Raw genomic sequence first — 12,569 nt, 5'->3', positions numbered from 1 at the left:
ACTTGATGTAATTCACCTTTTTATTTTTTCCATTCTTGTAGGTATATCATATCACTTGATTGTGATTTTAATTTTCATTTTGCTAATAATTAATGATTTTAAGTATACTTTTATGTCTTTATTTTCCATGTATAAATCTTCTCTGGTGATGTGTCTATTCTTTTGACCCTGTTTGAAATTTTTCAATTGGTTGGCTTTTCTTCTTATTGAGTTGAAAAAGTTCTGTATATAATCCAGTTACAAGGCCTTTGTTGGATGTATGTTTTCCAAGTACTTACTTACAAAACAGCTTATCTTTTTATGTTCATAATAGTGTCTTTCAAAGAGTAAAAAATTTAATTTTGATACAGTTGAATTTTTACTTTTTCCTTGAAAGTTCATGATTTTTGCATCCTGTTCAAAAAATGTTTGCCAAATCTAAAGTCATTAGTTCTTGCTATATTTTCTTCTAGATTTTTTATACATTTATGTTTTAAATGTATACATATGATTGATTTTGAGGGTTTTTTGTATATAGTATAAGACACAGATCTAAGTTCTTTTTTTGCAAATAGATGCCTAATTATTTCAGCATCATTTATTGAACAGACTACTCTTTCTCCATTGCACTCTTATTAAAAATACATTGTTTACACCTGTGTGGGTCTATTTCTCCATTATCTTCCATAAATTTAGTTGTCTATCTTTGTCCCAATGCCATGCCACCTTGACAGCTGTAGCTTTATAGTAAGTCTTAAAATCATGTAGTGTCAACCCTATAACTTTGTCTTTTATCAAACTTGTTTTTCTTATTCTATGTTCTTTGCATTTCTGTATGAATTTTAGAATTAGCATGTCAATTAAAAAAAGACTACTGGGATTTTGATTGGGATTTCATTGAATCTATATATCAGTTTGTGAAGAACTGACATCTTGACAATTTTGAGTCTTCTGACCCACTGACACAGCATATATTTAGTTAGGTCTTCTTTAATTTCTCTCAACAATGTACTGTAGTTTTCAGTATTTAGGCCTGCACAGCTTTTCTTAGGGTTATCTCTAAGTATGTATTTTTTGCTACTATATTGTTTTCCAATTTTAACTCTGATTGTTCATTGCTAGTACACAGAAAGAGAATTGATATTTATCTATGAATTGGTTATCTGCAATCTTGATAAGTCTTCTCATTTTTTACTAGTTATTCTTTGTAAATTTTAGTTACCTTTTTGTAGATTCTATAGCTCACTGATGCCCTTTTAATTTTTTCCATTTTTAGTTTTATTTTGGATAGTTTGTGTTGTGGAGTGTGTAAATACATATATCTCATATTCTTCAGTGTCTAATATGTGCATTTTTATCTCAGTCTATTAATCACATATAGTGTATTTTTCGTCTCAGACATTGTAGTTTTCACCTCTAGAGGTTCATTTTGAGTCTTTTAAAATATCTTTCACATTTCTACTTAAGCATTTAAAGATATACAGTGAAAATAATTGCTCAATATATTTGTCTGCTAATTATAACGTGTCATTTCTGTCAGTTTAATTTCTCCTCATTATGAATTGTGTTTTCCCACTTCTTTGTATGCCTGATAATTTTTCATTGGATATCATACATTGTGCATTTTACCTTGTTGGGTATTAAGTATTTTTGTATTTGTATAAATATTCTTGAGCTTTTTTTCTGGAATGCAGTTAAGTTGCTTGGCAACGGTTTGATTATTTTCAGGTCTTGCTTTTTAAAATGTTTAAGGCAGGACCAGAGTAGTATTTAGTCTACAGCTAAATACTAGATACTGTATTATTTCCCTATATTGAATCAAGACACCTCTGGGTACTCTATCCACTGCTCTGTAATTTATGTGGTTTTCTTGACTGGCTTGTAGGTCTATTCCAAATCCTGAGGTGATCACTGGGAACCGTCCCTCTAACAATTTTGTGTGGTTCTTTCCACAGTCTTAGACTCTTGCCTTGTGTGCTTGCACTGATCAGTATACTGCTGAAAACTCAAGGGGAAATCCAAAATCTCTGGTGTTGTCTGTACAGATCTGTCTCTGGTACTCTCTCCCACAAATTTAAACCTTCTTGGTCTCCTTCAATCAGAGGTCTGCCAGGCTCAAATTTTGTCTCCTCTCCCTGAGCCCAGGCCTGGAAATATTTTCAGACCTAGGACAGTCTTAGGGCACACCTTGTTTGTTTCTTATTTCTTTTTTTTTTTTTTTTTGAGACGGAGTCTCATCATTGCCCAATGTCCAATGTCTTGAAAATCATTGTTTTACATATGGAGTCCAGTTTTTTGTTGCTGTTTCTTATGAGAGGATAAATCTGGTGCCTGTTTCTTGTCACAAACCAGAAGTCCCGCTCTGTTCTGTTTTCTTTTGGAAAGCTTATATTGTCAGAAGATATCTTTACTTAGGATTTTATGACAACAATCAGCAGTTCCAGACATATATCTTCATAGCTCCACTCCCAGAAGAAAAGATCTCAACTCCTTTCCTGGTTGCTGAAGTAAAAATTTCCAAGTTGGTACTGATTAAACTTGACTGGCTGGACATCAGTCAGGTGTATATACTGAAGCAATCACTGTGGCTTGCGGGGGTGCTGTGTTCTGCTGGGGTCACCATGCATCTCTGTCAACCCCAGAACCAGAAGATAAATAAAACTTACTTTATTCATTCAATTAAAAAATTTTAGGTCATTTTGTTTTGTTGTCTGTTTTACTTTTCAATCATTTAATTAACTGTTACAGCTTTATATTAATTCAGTTCAGCTAAATTAATGTTTTGGTCCCAACATTATAGATATTCTCTGTTCAAGATCATAAATGAAATACACTTTTATTAATAAGATATTTTCATTACAGAAAAGAATATTTAAAATAATAGTAAGCTTCTGCTTTATCTCTTTTCTACATCAAATGTTTGCATCATTTTTCCAATTAGTTAACTTCTCAAGTTATCTGTTTTCAATTCTGTAATATAAAGACTTTCATGGTTTATTTTATATTAAAGATTAGGAATATGCAAACACAGATTCATTGTTAGTAAGGACTTTCAAATTTTTATCTTGTTCTAAATTAGTTTAAATAAAGTTACTGATTCTTTGCTGACCAATGGTTTTCACGCTGCTTCTTGTGAGTAAAACAAATGGGGTGAGGCGAAAATGTACTCTTTCCTCCCTCATTTATATTTCTAAATGACTTGTGAATAGGTAGATATATCCTAGGAAAGACATCAACATTATTATCAAATTACATATCACTTATTTTTTTCAATGAAATTTCCCACATTTTCTAGAGTCTCCTTAAAAGTAGGATCATCATTAAAATATAACTAAAAAGTGTTATTTAATACATCTTTCATTTTTTAATGTCACAAGTAATCATGCACCTTATATTAGAATAATTTCCATCTTCTAACTCCAGCTGTTCAAAATGGCATGAAATTCATTTAAAAACTTATAGAACTATTGGACTGAGATTTCTTTAAATAAAAGCTTTGTGACAAATAAAGTTATATCTGCCTAGTCTTCAGAACAACAGAATGCCTACCGGGAAATGCTAGCTGGGAGTCAACCCATTGGATACATTTAATTTACACCTGGCTACTTCTCTTCACAAATCACCTCTAATTGCAGACAGGTACAATAATCTAAAGTTTGAATGACATTTCTAGAGCATGAATCAATGTATTCACTTCAGAAATGCTTAAGCTGTCCATTTTTCCTTTATTATTTTCCTAAAATGTTAGTTCTTTGAGAAAAAATGATATAGCAGCTCATTAAGTTAGATTAAATAATCCTTTTTTTCCTGAGGACTACATCAATGCAATCTGTATGGTTCTATTTTTTATTTCTCATCAGGATTGGATAGTGTTGATATGCCTCTACACACATTTTAAAACTACATAAAACCTTTGTCAAAAAGTCTAAGAAGAGTTCTTAATTATAGGACTCTCCCTGTCTACATTTATAAAAACAATCAGTCAGAATGACAGTTGGTGAAACAATTAGCATTTTTGTGTTTCAGTTTCTCTTATATGGCTACATGATGTGATTTGATTTTTTCAAGATATTTTTACCAACTTTTCTTATTCACTTTATCCCATCATAGTGTCATTTAAGTGAGTAGCTGCTGCTCAGAAACTAACATATAACCTCAAAATGAATATATTGATTTGTGACATGAACCCATCACTTAGCATGTTGTAAAATGGCAGGCTATTAAAATTTAAAATATTGATGGGTGGCTACGCTCTTTTTTTTTTTTTTTTTTTTTGAGATGGAGTCTTGCTCTGTCACCCACGCTGGACTGGAGTGGTGCAATCTTGGCTCGCTCAAACCTCCACCCTCTGGGTTTAAGCAATTCTTCTCCATCAGCCTTCCAAGTAGCTGGGATTACAGGTACCCCCCACCCACCACACCCAGATAATTTTTGTATTTTTAGTAGAGATGGGGTTTCACCATGTTGTCCAGGCTGCTCTCAAACTCCTCCCTTCAAGTGATCAACTCACCTTGGTGTCCCAAAGTGCTGGGATTACAGGTGTGATGCACCGTGCCTGGCCTAAATTCACTTAAAATTTAAAAGTAAGCATTCATTCAGTGTTGACATTGGAGACTCCAAGCCTCCTTCAATGAGTTAAATACACTTTGTTAAAAACTGGTCATAGATGGCTGAGGGCAGTGGCTCACACCTGTAATGCCAGCACTTTGGGAGGATGAGGTGGGTGGATCACCTGAAGTCAGGAGTTCAAGACCAGCCTGGCCAACATGGTGAAACCCCATCTCTATTAGAAGTACAAAAAATTAGCTGGGTGTGGTGGCTGGCACCTGTAATCCCAGCAACTTGGGAGGCTGAGGCAGGAGAATCGCTTGAGCGGGGGAGGCAGAGGTTGCAGTGAGCCAAGATTGTGCCATTGCACTCCAGCCTGGGCAACAAGATCAAAACTCCGTTAAAAAAACAAAACAAAACAAAACAAAAAAACTGGTCACAGATTTCACTTCTGGCCTAAGTGAAAATATAGAGACCAGATTTACCCAGTCACTTGAAACAATGAAAAAACATATCAGACAAGTGATATCTAAAAACAGATATGAAATACAGTGATTCCTAAGAGACAGAAAAAAATGAGGTAATCCCTACTATTGTCCCCAAACCACTGCCTTGAGTAAGTTTCCAGGCTGTGACCTAAGGAGAGGAACATGGGCATGGGCTGGAAGAGTCCATAATTGAAGAGAAGAAGCTCAGAGCCCATGGAGACAAAGGCAGTTAGAGTTCTCAGGGAAGAGAAACAGAGATGTTGTAGCTGCAAAGAAAAAGAACCCCAGAGTGCTGAAAAGGGTTTTCCTCAAGTATTCAGCAAAGTGCTGATTGGTGTATACACACTAGGAAACTCTTGAGTCTAGGGAAGAACCAACTGAAAGAAATAAAGGAAGAGGTACCTCAGTCAGGGTCAGAATTAGTGAATGCTCCCCTAAGCCAGTTTGGAAATTCCTATAATTCACAGGCACTGGGTGGAGTTATTAGAAGAGTATTCCCTCAGAGTGAAGTAATTTGCTCTAGACAAAACATTATTGTGTCCTTACATAACAAATCTTAAAAGCAAGACTAAAAAATGAAATTGTTTCCAAGAAACTTAACAACATTATGGAACAAAGCTCAAAAATATTAATAGTAATACAAAACATCCAGCATAAACAAGGTAATGTTATTTTCCTTACATGGTTAAAAGAGAAGGGACTTCTTTATTACACTAAAACAGGTTTAGCAGAATCTCTTCTTTTATAGAAAAATTGGACCACTTTAAAGTTTAGTTGGATAATGGAACACTTTGGACAAGTAACTTCATTCTGGTTTGGTCTGATCTGCTGGGGTCTAATGCAGAAAGCTAGCTCAATCTCCCAGAAGCTTTGTTTCACAAGTGACGTTCAAATATTTTCACTCATTCTATAGGTTGTCTTCTCACTCTGTTGATGGTTTTCTTGGTTGTGCAGAAGCTTTTTAGTTGGTGGTGATCTCATTTGTCTATTTTTGCTTTTATTGTCTCTGCTTTTGGGGTGATATCCAAAAACTCATTTCCCAGACCAATGTCATGGGGCTTTTTCTGCATATTTTCTACTAGTAGTTTTACAGTTTCAGGTTTTGCTTTAACTATTTAATCCATTTTGAGTTGGTTTTTGTATATGATGTGAGACCAGAGTCTAATTTCACTATTTTGCATGTGAATATCCAGTTGTTCCAACACTATTTTAAAAATAACTGTTCTTCTCCTGTTGTATGTATTTGGCACCTTTGTCAAAAATCAATTGACCATAATTCATGGATTAATTTCCAGGCTCTCTATTTTGTTCCATTGGTCTCTGGGTTTATTTTTATGCCAGTAGCGTGGTGTTTTGATTACTATAGCTTTATAATGTATTTTGAAGTCAGGTAGTATGCTGCCTCCAGCTTTTCTTTTATGCTCAAGATTTCTGTGGCTTTTGGGGTCTTTTGAGGTTGCGGATCAAGCCAGAATAGACTCATTTGTACTAAGTTTTATGTAATCAAACTAAACTTTAAAATGGGATAGTTTTCTTTAAAAAACAAGTGATTCCAATTAGCCTAAATCAGTGTAATAAGTCCCCTTAATTTTAATCCTATAAGGAAAGTAACTTTGAAATGACAAATCAACTTTTGTTCTCTGTTTCTGCTTTTTTCAGACTTTTCTTTTGCCTAGAAAACCAACCTACCCTGCTCAGTTAATGAAAACTCTCATTCTATTGTGTAGAATGAGGTGTTGCCTGATTTTAGAATTGGAGATAGAAACCAATTAGATCTTTAAGCTAAATTTGTTGTAACTTCACCTTTTGACACATACATCTGATACATATACATCTGATACCTTCTTAATACATACGTAATATGTGTAAAGAGCTCAAACAACTCAATAGTAAGAACACAATAAGCTGATTAAAAAATGGACAAGAACTTAAATATACATTTCTCAAAAGAAGATATCAGTATTCTAATTTTGTCAGTTTTCTTACTTTTGCCAGTTAAGTTTTATACTTTTAAATGTTTACTTATTACAGGTTAATATCCATTTCTTTCACAGAACTCCTTTTAGCATTTCCTTTAAGATAGGTCTGGTGTTGATGAATTTCCTCTGCTTTTGTTTGCCTGGGAAAGTCTTTATCTTTTTTTTACGTTTAAGGATACATTTCCTGGAAACAGTATTCTTGGTTGTCAGTTATGTTTCTTAAGTGCTTTGATTATAGCATCCTACTCTCTCTTGGGTTGCAGAGTTTCTACTGAGAAATCCACTGAAAGCTGTATTGGCACTCCATTGAATGTAACATGTTCTTTTTCTCATGCTCCTTGAAGAGTCTTTCTTTGTTTCAATTTTTACTAAAGTGATTATGATGTGCCTTGAGGAATTCCTCTTTAAGTTGAATTTGATTGGTAATCTCTGAGCTTCCTGTACCTGGATGCTGTCATCTTTCTCCAGACCTGGGAAATTTTCAGCCTTTATTTGCTTAAATGTCTCTCTTGTCTCCTTTGGGAAGTCCAATCATGCAGAGATTAGTTCACTTGATAGTGGTCCATAGTCCTCAAAGGCCTTCTTTAATCTTTTTTTTTTAATCTTTTTGTGCCTCTAATTGGGTAATTTTTTATGTTCTGTCTTCAAACTTGCCCATTCTTTTCTCTGTTTGATCAACTCTGCTGTTGAATCTTCCTAATGAGTTTTTCAGTCAGTTACTATATTTTTTACTTCTAGGATTTATAATACTTTCATACTGTTGGTGGGAATGTAAATTAGTATGTAATTTTGAAAAACAGTATGAAAGTTTCTCAAAAAATAAAAAACAGAATGGCATGTGATCCAGCAATACCACTGCTGGGTATATATCCAAAAATAATAAAATCAGTATGTCAGATATCTGCACTCCCATGTTCATAGCAGCATTATTCATAATAGCCAGTCAACCTACTTATACATCAACAGATTAATGAAGACAATGTGCTGTATATAGAAACTGGGATACTATACAGCCTTTTTAAAAAGGAAATTCTGGGCTGGGCGCAGTGGCTCACACCTGTAATCCCAGCATTTTGGGAAGCCAAGGAGGGCAGATCACAAAGTCAAGCGATCGAGACCATCCTGGCCAATATAGTGAAACCCCGTCTCTACTAAAAATACAAAAATTAGCCAGTCATGGTGGCGGGTGCCTGCAGTCTCAGCTACTCAGGAGGCTGAGGCAGAAGAATAGCTTGAACCCGGGATACGGAGGTTGCAGTGAGCCGAGATCATGCCACTGCACTCCACCCTGGCGACATAGCGAGACTCCATCTCAAAAAAAAAACAAAAAAACAAAAAAGCAAACCAAACCAAAACAAAACAAAACAAAAGGTAATTCTGTCATTTGCAATAACATGAATGAATGTGGTGAAAATGCAGAGATTTTCAGATTAAATAAAAAGCGAGAATCTAGCAAGACTAATAAAGAAGAAAAGAGAGAAGAATCAAATAGACGCAATAAAAAATGACAAAGGGGATATCACCACCGATCCCACAGAAATACAAACTACCATCAGAGAATACTATAAACACCTCTACATAAATAAACTAGAAAATCTAGAAGAAATGGATAAATTCCTCAACACATACACTCTCCCAAGACTAAACCAGGAAGAAGTTGAATCTCTGAATAGACCAATAACAGGCTCTGAAATTGAGGCAATAATTAATAGCTTACCAACCAAGAAAAGTCCAGAACCAGATGGATTCACAGCCGAATTCTACCAGAGGTACAAGGAAGAGCTGGTACCATTCCTTCTGATCTATTCCAATCAATAGAAAAAGAGGGAATCCCCCCTAACTCATTTTATGAGGCCAGCATCATCCTGATACCAAAGCCTGGCAGAGACACAACAAAAAAAGAGAATTTTAGACCAATATCCTTGATGAGCATTGATGCAAAAATCCTCAATAAAATACTGGCAAACTGAATCCAGCAACACATCAAAAACTTATCCACCATGATCAAGTGGGCTTCATCCTTGGGATGCAAGGCTGGTTCAACATATGAAAATCAATAAACGTAATCCAGCATATAAACAGAACCAAAGACAAAAACCACATGATTAGCTCAATAGATGCAGAAAAGGCCTTTGACAAAATTCAACAACCCTTCATGCTAAAATATCTCAATAAATTAGGTATTGATGGGACGTATCTCAAAATAATAAGAGCTATCTATGACAAACCCACAGCCAATATCATACTGAATGGGCAAAAACTGGAAGCATTCCCTTTGAAAACTGGCACAAGACAGGGATGCCCTCTCTCACCACTCTTATTCAACATAATGTTGGAAGTTCTGGCCAGGGCAATCAGGCAGGAGAAGGAAATAAAGGGCATTCAATCAGGAAAAGAGGAACTCAAATTGTCCCTGTTTGCAGATGACATGATTGTATATCTAGAAAACCCCATTGTCTCAGCCCCAAATCTTCTTAAGCTGATAAGCAACTTCAGCAAAGTCTCAGGATACAAAATTAATGTGCAAAAATCACAAGCATTCTTATACACCAATAACAGACAAACAGAGAGCCAAATCATGAGCGAACTCCCATTCACAATTGCTTCAAAGAGAATAAAATACCTAGGAATCCAACTTACAAGAGACGTGAAGGACCTCTTCAAGGAGAACTACAAACCACTGCTCAAGGAAATAAAAGAGGATACAAACAAATGGAAGAACATTCCATGCTCATGGGTAGGAAGAATCAATATCGTGAAAATGGCCATACTGCCCAAGGTAATTCATAGATTCAATGCCATCCCCATAAAGCTACCAATGACTTTCTTCACAGAATTGGAAAAAACTACTTTAAAGTTCATATGGAACCAAAAAAGAGCCTGCATCGCCAAGTCAATCCTAAGCCAAAAGAACAAAGCTGGAGGCATCATGCTACCCGACTTCAAACTATAATACAAGGCTACAGTAACCAAAACAGCATGGTACTGGTACCAAAACAGAGATATAGACCAATGGAACAGAACAGAGCCCTCAGAAATAATGCCGCATATCTACAACTATCTGATCTTTGACAAACCTGAGAAAAACAAGCAATGGGGAAAGGATTCCCTATTTAATAAATGGTGCTTGGAAAACTGGATAGCCATATGTAGAAAGCTGAAACTGGATCCCTTCCTTACACTTTATACAAAAATTAATTCAAGATGGATTAAAGACTTACATGTTAGACCTAAAACCATAAAAACCCTAGAAGAAAACCTAGGCATTACCATTCAGGACATAGGCATTGGCAAGTACTTCAGGTCTGAAACACCAAAAACAATGGCAACAAAAGCCAAAATTGACAAATGGGAGCTAATTAAACTAAAGAGCTTCTGCACAGCAAAAGAAACTACCATCAGAGTGAACAGGCAACCTACAAAATGGGAGAAAATTTTTGCAATCTACTCATCTGACAAAGGGCTAATATCCAGAATCTACAATGAACTCAAACAAATTTACAAGAAAAAAACAACCCTATCAAAAAGTAGGTGAAGGATATGAACAGACATTTCTCAAAAGAAGACATTTATGCAGCCAAAAGACACATGAGAAAATGCTCATCATCACTGGCCATCAGAGAAATGCAAATCAAAACCACAATGAGATACCATCTCACACCAGTTAGAATGGCAATCATTCAAAAGTCAGGAAACAACAGGTGCTGGAGAGGATGTGGAGAAATAGGAATACTTTTACACTGTTGGTGGGACTGTAAACTAGTTCAACTATTATGGAAGTCAGTGTGGCGATTCCTCAGGGATCTAGAACTAGAAATACCATTTGACCCAGCCATCCCGTTACTGGGTATATACCCAAAGGATTATAAATCATGCTGCTATAAAGACATATGCACACGTATGTTTATTGCGGCACTACTCACAATAGCAAAGACTTGGAACCAACCCAAATGTCCAACAATGATAGACTGGATTAAGAAAATGTGGCACATATACACCATGGAATACTATGCAGCCATAAAAAATGATGAGTTCATGTCCTTTGTAGGGACATGGATGAAGCTGGAAACCATCATTCTCAGCAAACTATCGCAAGGACAAAAAACCAAACACTGCATGCTCTCACTCATAGGTGGGAATTGAACAATGAGAACACATGGACACAGGAAGGGGAACATCACACTCTGGGGACTGTTGTGGGGTGGGGGGAGGGGGGAAGGATAGCATTAGGAGATATACCTAATGCTAAATGACAAGTTAATGGGTGCAGCACACCAACATGGCACATGTATACATATGTAACAAACCAGCACGTTGTGCACATGTATCCTAAAACTTAAAGTATAATAATAATTTAAAAAAGCGAGAATCAACTGTGTGCTGCCTACCGATGCAAAAAAAAATGGCCTTTAAATATAGAAAAATATACGCTAAAAGCAAAAGAATTGAGGAAAGTTATACTATGCTAACACTAATTATGGAAATGCTGGAGTGGTTATATTAATATTAGTCAGTATCAGAGCAAAGAATATTACCTTGGATAAAGTTATTTTGTGATGATAAAAAGGTCAATTCCTCAATAAGGCATAACAATCCCACCTAATAACAGCTTTAAAATATATTAACCAATAACGAATAGAACTGCATGAAGGAATTGTCAAACACATAACTATCATCAGAGATTTTAACACCCCTCTCTCTCTCCAAGAGAACAAGTAGAAAGAAGTATTATAGTAGACATAAACAACACTATTAACCGATGTCACTTAATAGGTGTTCAGTGAAGACTCCATGCAACAACAGAAGACTACAAATGCTTTTAACTGTATGTGAAACATTTAACAAGATAGATCTTATTCTGGGGCAAAAAAAAAAAAAGGAAACCAAAATTTCAATAAATTTTCAAGTATCGAAATCATACTGTGTTCTCTTTGGAAATAAATTAGAAACCAATAACAGAAATATTTCTGGAACATCCCCTAATTAAAAAAATATAAGTAACACATAGAAGGAACTCATTGGTCAAAATGTCAAAAGGTAAATTATAAATATTTTGAAGTGAGTAAAAATGAAGCAACATACAAAATTTGTGGGATAAAGGTAAAGTAGTACTTTGTATAAAATCTGTAGCACTAGATGCCTATATTAGACGAAAATCTTAAATAAATGTAGGTTCTGCCTTATAAAACTAAAAAATACAAGTAAATTAAACCCAAAGTGAGCAGAGGAAAGAATAAAATAAAATTTAAAGAAAAAATCAATAAAATAGAAAACAAGAGAAATACAAAGGAAATCAATGAAACCAAGAGCTGGTTATTTGAGAAGATCAATACATTTAATCATCCATAATGATCAATTTTTAAAAAACAAATACATACAAATTACCAATAGTAGTAATGAGAGGTAAGGTATGCGTCATTACAGATTCTATGGATATTAAGAAGATAATAAAGCAACATTATGCATAACTTTATGCCAATGAGTCTGACAATCTAAATAAATAGATAAATTTTTTGAAAGATGTAAACTACCAAAGCTCACTAATAGGATCTGGATAGCCCCATATCTATTAAAG

At 35.0% G+C, this 12,569-nt stretch overlaps 1 protein-coding gene across 6 annotated transcripts in view; it reads right to left on the bottom strand.

Moving 5' to 3' along the window:
- Window positions 1–12,569, bottom strand: part of GRIK2 (glutamate ionotropic receptor kainate type subunit 2) — a 1,183,302-nt gene that overhangs the window by 816,481 nt on the left and 354,252 nt on the right. The window lies entirely within an intron of this gene.

The sequence above is a fragment of the Pan troglodytes genome, chromosome 5, assembly GCF_028858775.2.
Source record: "Pan troglodytes isolate AG18354 chromosome 5, NHGRI_mPanTro3-v2.0_pri, whole genome shotgun sequence".
Lineage (NCBI taxonomy): Eukaryota > Metazoa > Chordata > Mammalia > Primates > Hominidae > Pan > Pan troglodytes.
This window is presented reverse-complemented; position numbering and strand designations above follow the sequence as displayed.